A 12,722-nucleotide genomic window follows, 5' to 3' on the forward strand; every position below is an offset into this window, starting at 1 on the left:
CAATGCCGTACTGCAGTTTTTCCCTATTAGACAACGGCTAGAAACTTCAGGGCTTATTTACAAGCCCCTTGCGCCCCCGTACGTCTCTTTTCCCATGTTAAAAATGACGCAAATGTGGTGTAAGGAACTTGTAAATTATCCCCTTCATTACTTTAATAAGAAAAATATAAATTGTTGACACGTTTGATTGTTATTACCTATGTTGCTAACATGGCTTTTGAACAGTTGTCACATAAAAACCTTAAAGATTGACCATTATGAACTGCTGCCTCAATGATTTGCACTTCAGGTGAACATCCTGTGATCAGGCACAATCTTTGGGTTTCACACTGCCCTTGCCGAAGGTATGTTTATAATGTCAGTTTTCCCTATAAATAAATGTGCTTTTCACATCTCCCTTTATGTCATAATTTTTCTCATCTATTATTAAAATTACCGAGGTCCACACTCATAAGAAAAGCCCTCACCCCCACCCTCTGCCTCAACCAAAACACAAGGGCCCAGATTCTGAAGCAAATCAGTGAACACAGCGCAGCACCAAAAGAGGCTGTGCTGCATTGCATAACAGTGAGAGAGCCCAATATACACAGAGATATGACACTCTCCTCTCCTCTCCCTAGTGCCAGCACTTATTTCAGCTGCCGTGCGTCAGGCACACACCTTAGCGCCATAGTACTAGAGTGCGTTTTTGAGACTACCACAAGTTGTGTACAGGAAGGGTATACTTCCTGTACAAAATACAATGGCTAGACACACCCTAAATTTGTTCCTTCTTAGTAGGTGTGCTGGGTAGTGCAGCATGCGTGCAAAGTCAGAAAAAATGAGAAATGAAAACATTTCTCCTTTTACCGCCTGCTTTCCAGCAGCATTATATTTTGGCACTAAATCCTGTCTACTGATGTTAGTAAATAGGGTTTAGCATCAAAAAGCATGGGTGGTTGCAAGGGATTACCATTGTCCCACCCATGTAACGCCCCCTTGACGCAAAGTAATGCAAAACAGCGTTTCACACTGCTTTGCTTTGATTTCCCATATAAACCAACACTTAGTTTGGAAGAGAATATGCAGGACAGTTTGGTGATGAACTGAGGAGTCAGCAAGGGGGTGTCTGATTGCTCAGGAGCAAAAGCCCTCACACTCCCAGATGGGTGTCATGCTTCATTATAGGGCATGCGCCTCATCAGACCAGTGCTGCAATGCCTGATGGGTACACACAAGGGGGGCTCTTTGCTGGAGATATTTTATTTTTACCCTACTTGAAGTGTGGATAAAGGTGTGGGGCCACTAATGTAGTTTGGTGTAAGTGAAAGTGTGTACTTTTGTCTGGTTTAAAATATAATAGTATTGGCTGACAGCCGAGATAATGGCCTGTGTCAGCTCAAAGTATTGTGCATAGGTGCGTCAACATGTTTCTTGCAGCTGTTAGTCAGTGTTGATCTAATGTCAATTCATTAGGACCATGCTACCCAATCTACACAGTGGTTGGAAGCATATTACATGTATTAGCGAAGGTGACCGATCACTATATATCACTGGAAAGTGAACTGAAGTGTATAAAGATACCTTCAAGAAGAAGTTTAAAAACTGACCTAGAACACAAAGTAGAACCTTACAGGACAATTCACGTCCTAAACACAGCACTATACAGGTTGTTTGATTAGTGACATGCGCAGCAATTCAAGGCATGTTACTAGTGATGAAGGTGAAATTTACCATCAGAACTGTATAAAACGTTAAACTGCAATACTTTCCTCCAGCAAAGAGCCCCCTAATTGGTGCTGATCGGGCATTGCAGTGCTGGCCCGATGAGAAGCACGTCCTATGATGAAGCACCACACCCATTTGGGTGTGTGAGAGCTCTTGAGCAAACAGACCCCCCCTTGCTGATTGCTCAGTTCATCACTGACGTGTCTTTCATATTCTCTTCCAGGGAACTGAATACTATTTTGTTGATTACTTCAGATTAATTGAGGAGCATGTATGCGGGACCGTCATGCGTTCCTTGTCCCCCTTTTTTTGTGAACTTCTGTTCAGGATGCACCAGATAGTCTTATTCAACCCTATAGTCAGACTGACTATCGCCTGCGTTCTACTACCCCCTTTCTTTTTCTTCACTCATCATCAAAATAACTTTATTTGGTTTCAAAAGAGAACAATAAAAGTGCATAAAAACGACATTACAGATTATAATTCCGTTGACCTACTTACAAAGCAGCGAGAAGGGTAATTCATACAGTTCAGCTATTAAAAGGAAGTGAAACTGTTTGCCGTACGAGGCACTTACAGGCACATGCATCAAGCGATTTTGGAATCGCAAACGGTGCGAATCGCAAAAATCGGCCGTTTGCGATTCCAAAATCACTTATTGGGATGCATCATTTATTTTTCATGTTTCGCAATTTAAGAATTCGTAATTTTTTGCGATTTCTCAAATTGCGATAGCATTTAAGAAATCGCAATGCTTTGCAAGACTAATTTTATTTTGCGAATTCGCAATTTTGTAGGGAAAAATTACCATGAAGTACACCTTCATGGTAATTTTGCGAAAAGTGTAAAAAATGCAAATAAATGCATATTTGACACTTACATGTTACATACACACATGCCCTTGGGACATGTGTGTGAGTAAAATGTACTTACGTGACATTCCAGGGGTGCAGGGGGGGGCCCTTTGGACCCCCCCTGCACCCTTGAAATTTCATTCTCATTTTGCGATTCCTTAATTGCGAATTCGCAAAATGAAAATGCCTTCCCATTGATTCCTATGGGCCTCTAGGCCCATAGGAATCAATGTAAAGCGATTCCTTATTTTCGATTCGTAATTAAGGAATCGCAAATAAGGAATATTAAGAAATCGCTAACACTTTTGCGATTTATTGATGCATTGCCATTTGCGATTCCTTAATTGCGATTCCTTAATTTTCGCAATTAAGGAATCGCAAACGGCACCAATGATGCATGTACCTGTAAGTCCTCGGTCAAGGCGCATCCCTCGCCCATAAAAATACATCATAGCTTAAAGTATATAATAACGAATTGAATGGTTCGAATTAAACTAAAGTCACTAATACCGTTTCTAATTGCCATTGCAACTTTAATATAGTTTGAGACCTTAATGCATATATCATATGTGACAAAAAAGAGTGCAAGTAATTAAAACCTTCAATATAAGAACATAGCCAAGTTTCTTTTAAATTGGGGAGTACAAATTTTCCGCGTGGCTCTTTATAAAGAGTGCAAATGTGCTCTGGACTGTCAGATTATCACAGGGGCAGGGTACTAGATTGTCTGCCCACCCAGTTTGTTTCAGAAATGAAACTAAAAATGCAGAGTAAGTAGACAAAATGTTGTTAAATAGAATCTTGTCTGTATATTTATAGTGAATGTTAAGAAAAATTGCTGCTGGGCGGGGAATAAACAGGGGGGCCTGCTACTTCGGGTTGAGATCGGCGCATAGTTGCCCTTACAGAGTGCACATCTTTTATGATATTTTTCACATTCTCATGAATGTCGGCTGGGCACTCAAAATATTGACCCAAGCCTAGCCTATCAAAGCCATCCCTGACAAATTGTAGCCAAGTGATAGTTAGTGCTCCATCAAGATTAAGACAATCTTTTATAATCTCTCTGGAGAACACCAAATCCTCTGATAACCAGATTTAAACCCATAAAAGCAGGGAGCAATATGCAATCCTCTACAAAGCCAAGCCCCAACTTCTGATGATAAAAGATTGTAGGGGCACTATTTGGAATCATCAGTAGCCTTTTTATTAATTTATTTTCCATGACTTGTAACTGGCGACTGTTATGGTAACCCCATACTCCTTCTTCGTATGTTGCCACAAAGACACATTTGGCTTTATAAAGTGTAACTAGTTCAGTCACTGGTTTATGGCCCAGTTTATAGGCAACACGAAAAAACCCTCAACAACCCTGCACGCATGTGGCACCCTTACAGTAAAATCTGAATCCCAGTTCAACCTATTATTAAAAAGGTTCCCTAGAAAATTCAAATTGTAAATTTTTTCAATTCTCTTCGCCACTACAGTGTATTTCCTAGTTTTCTTTTTTTAGGCCCACACACCATTACATATGACTTAATAAAATGTACTTTTATATCAAGTGCCAGCATAAAATCTGCACATGCATCAAGTAACTTTTGGAGGCCATTTGCTGTCAGGGCAATTAATACAGTATCATCTGCATAAGAGAGTAACAGAACCTGGGTGCCCCAATACTTGGACAGTCAATTTCTTTGTTAGACAAAAAAGCATAGAAACAATTGGTGTAAATTAAAAAAAGAAAAGGAGCAAAAATACATCCCTGCCCAACACCTTTTGTGGAGGCAATAGGCCTAGTTTTATCCCCATGTAGACCGTATCTTATAGTTACGGATGTGGAAGCGAGGAGCCTACGAAGAAGAGAAATTAGAGCTTCTTCGACTCCCATTTTCCCCATTAATGCCCACAGCTTATACCGAGTTACGGTATCAAAAGCACTGGACAAGTTCAGGAAGGCCAGATGGATAGAACCCTTCCTGGCCTTCATGTACTTGCCCATAATCAGGGACAAGATGAAGCTCTGTTCAGTGTTGCCCATTCCCCTCCTAAAGCCATACTGTGTTCTTGCTATCGCCCCTGTGTCCAACGGCTAGGTTTCAAGTCGGGCGAGAACGCCCCTTCCCAATAGCTTCACTGTGGCATCAATAATGGAGATCGGCCTTTAACAGACAGGGTCTCTTCTATTACCTTATTTGAACAGGGGGACCACAATCGCCTCCTTCCAGGTTGTTGGGATGGGGCCGGTCACCACTGCTTTAAACACATTGGTCAAAAATAGGGTCCAGAGCTTAGGATTACTTTTAAAAAGATCTAATGGCACTCCATCCGGACCTGGAGCTTTCATGCCAATTCCTTTTGCTATAGCTTCCTCAACCTCGGCTACTGAGATTGGAGCGCTTGGATAAAAGGCTGAGGTTAGATCTAGGGTCAAATCCTCACTGGGTACCTCGAGCTGGCTCCCATTGGGGTTGAATATAGATGCAGAGTGAGCTTCCCAGGCATCCCCCAGGATCAGGGAATCCATTGTGCCCACCTCTTCACTAAACAGTGGGCAATTTATGATTTCCTAGAAGCTTTTCGAGTCCTTAAGGGAACTAGCTCTCTCCAAATTGTCCCAAGCTAGGCACCTCAATTCTTCTCTCCTCTGTTTAAATACACTTTTATAAGCCTTCCAAGCATATTTGATTTGAGCCTTATCTCGAGGATTTGCGTGCAATGCCAGCTTTAAAATTTTATGGGCTCTTGAACATTCCACATTAAACCATCTTTTTTACAGGAAGTTTTTAACCTTAATTGATTTGGTCAAATTTTTAGCTACATCAGAGCAAATCAATTAAAATTCATGAATAATCTCGGCTAGGGGCAAATCATGGGATAAACAACTCATAATCGAGTTTTAATTAGTTATGATGGTTTGTGCCTCAAATTCAGAGGGGTTTACTTTATTCCAGTTGAGTCTTACCCCTTTGTTGGGATTACAATGGACTTGATGGCCATTCACGTTCCCTGTTTGGGCTAGTATACTAAGGGATGCTATGAGGGGATTATGATCATTCGTGATGTTTGGCTCCACCTCAAAGTCTCTGATCAGTCGCAAGAATTTCGGTGAAGTAAACATAAAATCAATAAAGCTTTCCCTACCTCCACCAGCATAAGTTGGGCACTGTATTGAGGAATTACTAGGTAAGTCATTAATGAGGCCCAAATCATTTTCCAAAATAATAGAATTCAGGGCCTCACCCTAAGGGGAGTGAGTGAAGTGTGTCAGAGACTATCCCTCTATACTTAACATTACGCAGGCATGGCCAATGATTTGGGGGCAAATAGAACAATTAAAATCACCCTCCCAGAGAATACGTAATGGTTGTCATTTCTCAAAAATGTTACTTATTTATGCCTGTCAAGCCTCAATAACCTGGCAATTGTTATGATTAAAAATATTATAATACCAGTTCACCACTAGTAGCTTAACCTGTAACATGTTATAGATCATATTTAATTGGAAGCATGGAGATGTACCAACAATTTTTATGGTCTCATATTTAACCAAAATTAACACAACCAACCCTCTTTGTGGAAGAGGTGCGGCGCAGCGGCCATGGGGCCTGGCTCCGGACTACGGGGTTCACAGTTCAGTCCCCAGTGCTGGCGGCAGGTTAGCCCTGCACCATGTGACTCTGTGCAATAGCTCGCTTAATCTTCCCAAGGGCCCCCAGTGCTGGGACACCACTTCGGAGGTAGCTGTGTGCTTTACAAATACTGGTATTTCATTTAATTTCCTTTTGACCTCCATGCAGGCGAGGGTATTGTGTCGACTGTGTAGTGTAGGAACAGCAACAATTCAGCACAATATCTTTTTTTATACCCCGTCTCCTGGAGACAGATGATGTCAAAACCTCTGATATATTTTAACCATACCTCGTCAGTCAGTTTGGGATGAATACCTGCTATATTCCATGAAATAAGTTTAAGTAAAGGCTTATTGTGACCCTGTTTCCCAACCCCGCAGTTTCATTATTCATGACTTGATCAGTTATAGTGGTAGGGAGGCCCGGGTTCTCCCTAGCTGAGGTGTCATTTAAAATTAAGTTGTGGCATGGAGAACAATTTTTGAATTTATCTTGACTCTTCCTATTTATATTTATTTTAGGGGAGGAACTTTCAGAAAGGTCCACAGAATCCTTATTAGTCAGTTAATCTATTTTAGCCCTCTCCCTTGAGCACTATAGAGCAGTCCCATTCTCGCTGTGGCAACTGGTTGTCTAAAATTCCCAGCTAGGCAGTCTATTTCTAAGAGCCCAAGAAGCACATCAAAATGGTAGAGGTGACTAAATGGAGGAGGCTGAGTGAGCAGATGTGTGCTTAAATCCACCACAAGGTCTGTTTTCTCCCCATGTGTTTAGGTTGTGGAGGGTAGAAAAAACCTGATGGATGAGCATCAATCGACTCACAATATGAGTATTTAAAGTGTGGTAGGACAAAAGGTACACACCGTGCATTGTTTAAATTGAAGACAAAACAATCCCCTCCCCCACATTTAGTCATGTGACCCAACCAGCTCACTCGCCTAGCCATAATAATTTTTTCAATTGGTTCTGTCTGGTGCAAAAATATTTCTTGAGGCAGTAGGATTACTCAAAAGTCTATGCAAACAATGAACAATCAATTGTAATACACACACAAACCATATCGGTATTTAAGAGCTTTTATAAATTGCTTCATTCATAGTAATACCCAAATTTACATTTGCAAGTATGTCAGAGAATATATGCATCATGACAAGTAATATGTGACAAAGGTGACATTTGGTGCTCAGTGCTGTGGTGACTGTGCATCAAATGTCACCTTTGTCGCATATTACTAGTCAAGCTGATTTGTAGACAAGGCTTTTACATGTTTCTTGCTAACCAAAGGCCAAACAGGGGACCCCCTTCAGGATCAAGGTATAGGGTTTCATTCCGATGGTAGATTTAACACATCTTTTGCGCACCGCCCACTTCTTTGGTCGTAAGCTGTGCCATTTGCATTTACTTTTCCTTGTGATATTCCACCCCTAACTGTCATTGGTAAACGTGGTTAATTTGTGGCCCCCTGACCAGGACTCATGTTAATCCTAGCAGGGTTCCAAGCCTTGATGGCCTCTTGAGTTAATTAAACTGCGGGGTTGTTACTAACATTATTAGGAAGGTGCTCTGTGCGAGGAACCAGGGTGTTTTCAGCAGATATTGGGCTTAGGAAAGTCAAGCGGCTCAACGGGGCACTAGAAGTAATATCAATTAAGTCAGAACTTCTTAGGCAGGCAACGTTATCAATCTGTTTTTCAGAAACCAAAATATTAACTAGGCCTGTCAGGACTCGAGTAAGATTCTCTTCGATACTAGCTAATCTAGCCAGGATGGGTGTCAGAGACTCAGGTACAATTCTACCTAATTTATCAACATTACTATTACCATTACCATTACAATCCAGATCTTTTGATACACTAATTCTCTCTCCTCCCTTCCGGGTCTTAGGGATATTTCCAATTAGATGAGTTTGCTTGGAGAATGACCTTTTAATTTACAGTCAACCCATGCCAGGTCCATCCGTTTTCTTTTTCCTCCTGTTGAGACTAGCGGTACAGTAGGTTTCTCCACTGGATGAGTGTGAGAGTCAATTCTTTCATTGGGAACATGTAAAACCCCCTGGCTCAAGATGATTACAGTAGAGGATAAAGGAGGATGTGGCCTCTGTTCAGCAACTGGTTCTGAAAAGGTTATTTGACAGTCACTTGGGACAGATGTAATTGAGCAAGGAGCTAATGAGAGTCTACTTTCAGCAATTTCTATCTCCTTAGTTAGTGCCCCAACCACTTTTTGTAAGTAGCAATCCAATGTTGCATCCACTGTCTTTGGTTTGGAGGTAGGCTTCTGTTTCCCTATTATACAAAAAGTCTTCGAAAAAAACCAACATATAAAATGTGAAATTGTTTCACCTTCACGTGGCTTCACAAGACTACACCTTAGCCGAGGAGTTCCCAAGTGCAGATGTTGGGGTTACTACAGACCCTAGATGCCCCTGTCCCCACTAAAGTGCTTGGTGCTACGCTGGCTGCTGCAGGTGAGAATATAGGTCTACCATGCTGCGGGAGCCCGAGGTTGCTTTTCGCACCTCCGGCATGTTGGAAAAGTCCCGGGCACCTCCTGGCGCGAGGGATGTTGGGGGATGCAGTCCCAGGCTGCCGCCGTCCCCACTAAAGTGCTTGGTGCTGTGCTGGCTGCTGCAGGTGAGAATATAGGTCTACCATGCTGCGGGAGCCCGAGGTTGCTTTTTGCACCTCCGGCGCGTTGGAAAAGTCCCGGGCACCTCCTGGCGCTAGGGATGTTGGGGGATGCAGTCCCAGGCGGCCCCCGTCCCCACTAAAGTGCTTGGTGCTGTGCTGGCTGCTACAGGTCAGAAAAGCACGCTCCCGCACCGCAGGACCCCAAGGTTGCTTTTATGCGCCTCGTGTGTTGGAAATGTCGCAAGCCCCTCCTAGCACTAGGGATGCTGGGGGATGCAGTCTCTGGCTGTCCCCTTCCTAACTAAAGTGCTTGGTGCTCTGCTGGATGCTGCAGGTCAGAAAAGCAGGCTCCAGTGCCCTGGGAGCCGGAGGTTGCTTTTATTCACGTCCGACGTGTTGGAAATTTCACACGCACCTCCTGGTGCTAGTGATGTTGGAGTATGCAGTCCTTGGCTGCTCCCTTCCCCACTAAAGTGCTTGGGGCTGTGCTGGTTGCTCTTTCAGCTTTGCCTAATTTCACTTCTACCTCTCAGGACCAGTGCTTCTTCTTCTGTCAATGGTTTTGGCTGACAGGAACTCCAAAGACCCTGCGCTTCTTCCTCTTCTGTCGCGGGTATTGGTGGACAGGAACTCCGAAGACCCTGCTTCAGGGTCCAAGGAGAGGTGAGTTGAAAACCTCTCCCAGCTCTCGACTGGCGGTGTGGGGAAGGCAAGGGGGCAGCAGGCAGGCCTTAAACACCAGGGAAGGGTGCTTGGGTGGAGCTTAGGAAGGTGCCGGCCTCACTCTCTCTCCCTCTCCCCAGGTGAAAACTCACATTCTACCCTCCCACTTTTAATTTCCTATTCCCACCATCCCTCTCTCCCAGTTCAGCCACCTCATAGTCTCTGGCAGGCACACTTCACCCCATAATCCATGCTCGTTGACACTGTAGGACATGGTGCCGACCTCTGAAACATAACCCACTCTCTGGGGGGATGAAAACAACTTACTATTATCTTCTTGAATGTAAATGGCCTATTGCAGTTTGTAATGCAGAAGATAATTCACTATCTACAATCTAAACACACTTGAGTTGCTCTGATCCAGCACCTTGAGATCCTTATGTGCACTGCGCTATATAAATTCCTGATTGATTGATTGATTCAGCTTGGAAACCCATCTGATCCCCTTGGTGTTAGATAGACTACACAAATATTGTGTGGGCATGCTGATATACAGCTGTTGAACAGACAGTGATAAACATGCTGATGCTCAAGGCTCCAACAGCTCCAAAGACTCTGGTGTGACAATCCAGACATTTGTTGCATGGTCTTTGTAGGAAATTGGGTTATTGTTTGAAGGGGATGAAACCCTACTCAAGCAGAAACTACAGTCCTTGACAGGGTGAAGTCACAAGCAAACCTTAAATTAGCCTACACTCAACCTTCCAGTAGCTTGGCACAGGGCAGTCAGGCTCAACTTAGAGGCAATGTGTAAAGCATTTATGGAGCACTTCAAACAGCAACAAAGTGGAAACACAACACAAGAAAAATCCCACGCCAATTTAGAAGAATAGACCTTTTTATAAATAAATCAAGAACAAAATGACAAACATCCAATCAGAAGAACCAGAGATCTGCAAGTTTAATGATTCCACTGAAAATAGAGCCAAAACAAGTCTTTTTTTGTTCTTATTTGTTTCATACAGGATGCTTACAGTGAATATATAATGAGATAGACAGAGAGACTTGAATTAACTTTGGTCTTGAAAAAGATGGAATAATAATAAGAAACCATCGAAACGCGTTAATGGAATTGGTGGCATAATCTACGGGCCTACTTGGTATTGTAAACATTGTAAGGTAAAGTAAATCAGGCAGAGTTATTAATTTGTCCCAATCGATATGCTGTATGAATGACAAATTATATTGTCAAACCCCTTCTTTTCTCTCTTTGTAAATGAAATCTTGTATTATATGATGTTTTAATTGTACTGTATTTTAAATGAACTGTGTTTTTATCAAAAAAAGATAGCGTCAAATACATTTTGTGACTTTTTTAATGTTACCATAATTGTATAAAAATATTTTGAATTAAATCGCTTTTGTGATATAAATTTGGAGTTGTATTACAGATATCTTTCAAGGAAAAGGTAGGGGTCGCATGTAGGGGGTAGAACAATTGTGCGATTTAACAGAATGATAGGATTATTGTATTTTTTGTCATATTTATACTCCAAGGGATGGTCTATTTTCAACCAGCATCAGAACTTTACATGAATTACAGTCCCTGTCAGGAATAAAGCTTACCTGTTAATTCATCCGCCCATCTCCTGCAAGTTATTCACCATATTTGTATGGCGATGATTGATAGGCAACTGCAGGACCCACAAAGAGCATATAGAGCTGATCATCATTCCAGTTGACACTCCTTATTTCTGAGGGTTTTCGGCTCCACCTCTGAATGTGTCAGGTTGCTGCTTGTCTTTCGATGTGGTTGATGTTCAAGCCTCATAAGGTATGCACTGATCACAGCCCGCTGGTCTCCATTCTTTCTGGGGACAAAATTAAAGAGCATACTCCCAGGATAACCAGACTGCCCACCAAGTTGGTTCAGTATGATTTTGAAGTTTCCTATCTTCCAGGTAACAAGAACGGCTGGGCAATTTTTTCTCGAGGTTTCCTGTGTCAGATATTGATTCACTTCTTGTGATGATGAGGATAATTGTTTTATTGCTTCCATGGTTCTGGGTGATATGTGTGCTGTGAGTGAGGTAGAATGGAGGGATGAATTGTCCAAAGATGCTTTGCTGCGCCAGGTCATTAAGTGTGTCAAGAATGGTAGGCCCAAGGAAAAGAGTGTACCTTACTCTTTACAAACCTTTGCAAAAATCTCCATGGAGCTCTCCGTGGAAGATGGTGTCTTGGTGCGTGGTGTCAGTTTGGTTCCTCCAGAAAAACTGAGGGGCAGGTTGATCAGTGGTGCCCATGAAGAGCATTTGGAAAAAACGTTCACCAAGCGAAGGTTACAAGAGTGTTTTTGGCGACCCCTTAGGGACAAGGACATTGATGTTTTTGTGGGAGAGTGTGTCTGGTGTTCCAATGCTGAAAAGGGTCTGAAAGTGAGAACTCCCCCCTACCACCCATTGAATTTCAAGCGAAGCCCTGGGATAAAATTAGTATTGATCTGGTGGGTCCCTGCAATCTTCTTCCACCTTTTGCACGGTTTGCTGTGGTTGCCATAGATTACTATTCAATGTGGCTGGAGGTCAGTTTCTTGGGTGAGCGAACTCCAAATATGTCATTGATTTCATGAAGGATATCTTCCTGCAGGAGGGTTCCCCTCCACCATTGTTTCCAAGAATGGGGTACAGTTTGTTAGTCAGGATTTTCAAGATTTCCTAGTTCAGGGTGGAATTACTTGCTCCAAAAGCTCACTCTATCACACACAAACCAAAGTTCTTGTTGAATGAATAAACAGGGTATTGAACAACTGTGTGCAGTGGGTGTTAGCTAGCAAGTGCAATGTTCACAATGCTGTGCGATCCATTATGTGGTTTTACCACACCACACACCACTCATCTACACAGGTTTCCCCTTTTGAACTGTTGCGGGGGAGAAAGCCTTGTTCTAAGGTGTGTCCCGGGTGGATGTCTCAGTGGGTGAAAATGGATGCCATTGTGGATGTGGATGATCTTGTGAGGAACAACGTTTTCCAAGCTCAGTTAAGCCAAAATCTTATTTTGATGCTAGGAAAAGATCCTTTCCACATACATTTGTTGTTTGAGACACTGTGAAAATTCCTATGCCCAGTAGGAAAGGGGATGCTAAATTCTCTAATCCCATGGTAGAGGATAGGGTTTGTGGAAATGCTGTCAGGATGTACAACAACAAACATTGGTGGAACATGTCCAGAGTTG

The 12,722-nt window shown here is 42.6% G+C and overlaps 1 protein-coding gene across 50 annotated transcripts in view; it reads right to left on the reverse strand.

Moving 5' to 3' along the window:
* The window catches only part of LOC147708230 (uncharacterized), a 2,035,583-nt gene that overhangs the window by 754,179 nt on the left and 1,268,682 nt on the right, over positions 1-12,722 (reverse strand). The gene's annotated exons all lie outside the window — the stretch shown is intronic.

The sequence above is a fragment of the Lissotriton vulgaris genome, chromosome 6 (genome assembly GCF_964263255.1).
Source record: "Lissotriton vulgaris chromosome 6, aLisVul1.2, whole genome shotgun sequence".
Classification (NCBI taxonomy): domain Eukaryota; kingdom Metazoa; phylum Chordata; class Amphibia; order Caudata; family Salamandridae; genus Lissotriton; species Lissotriton vulgaris.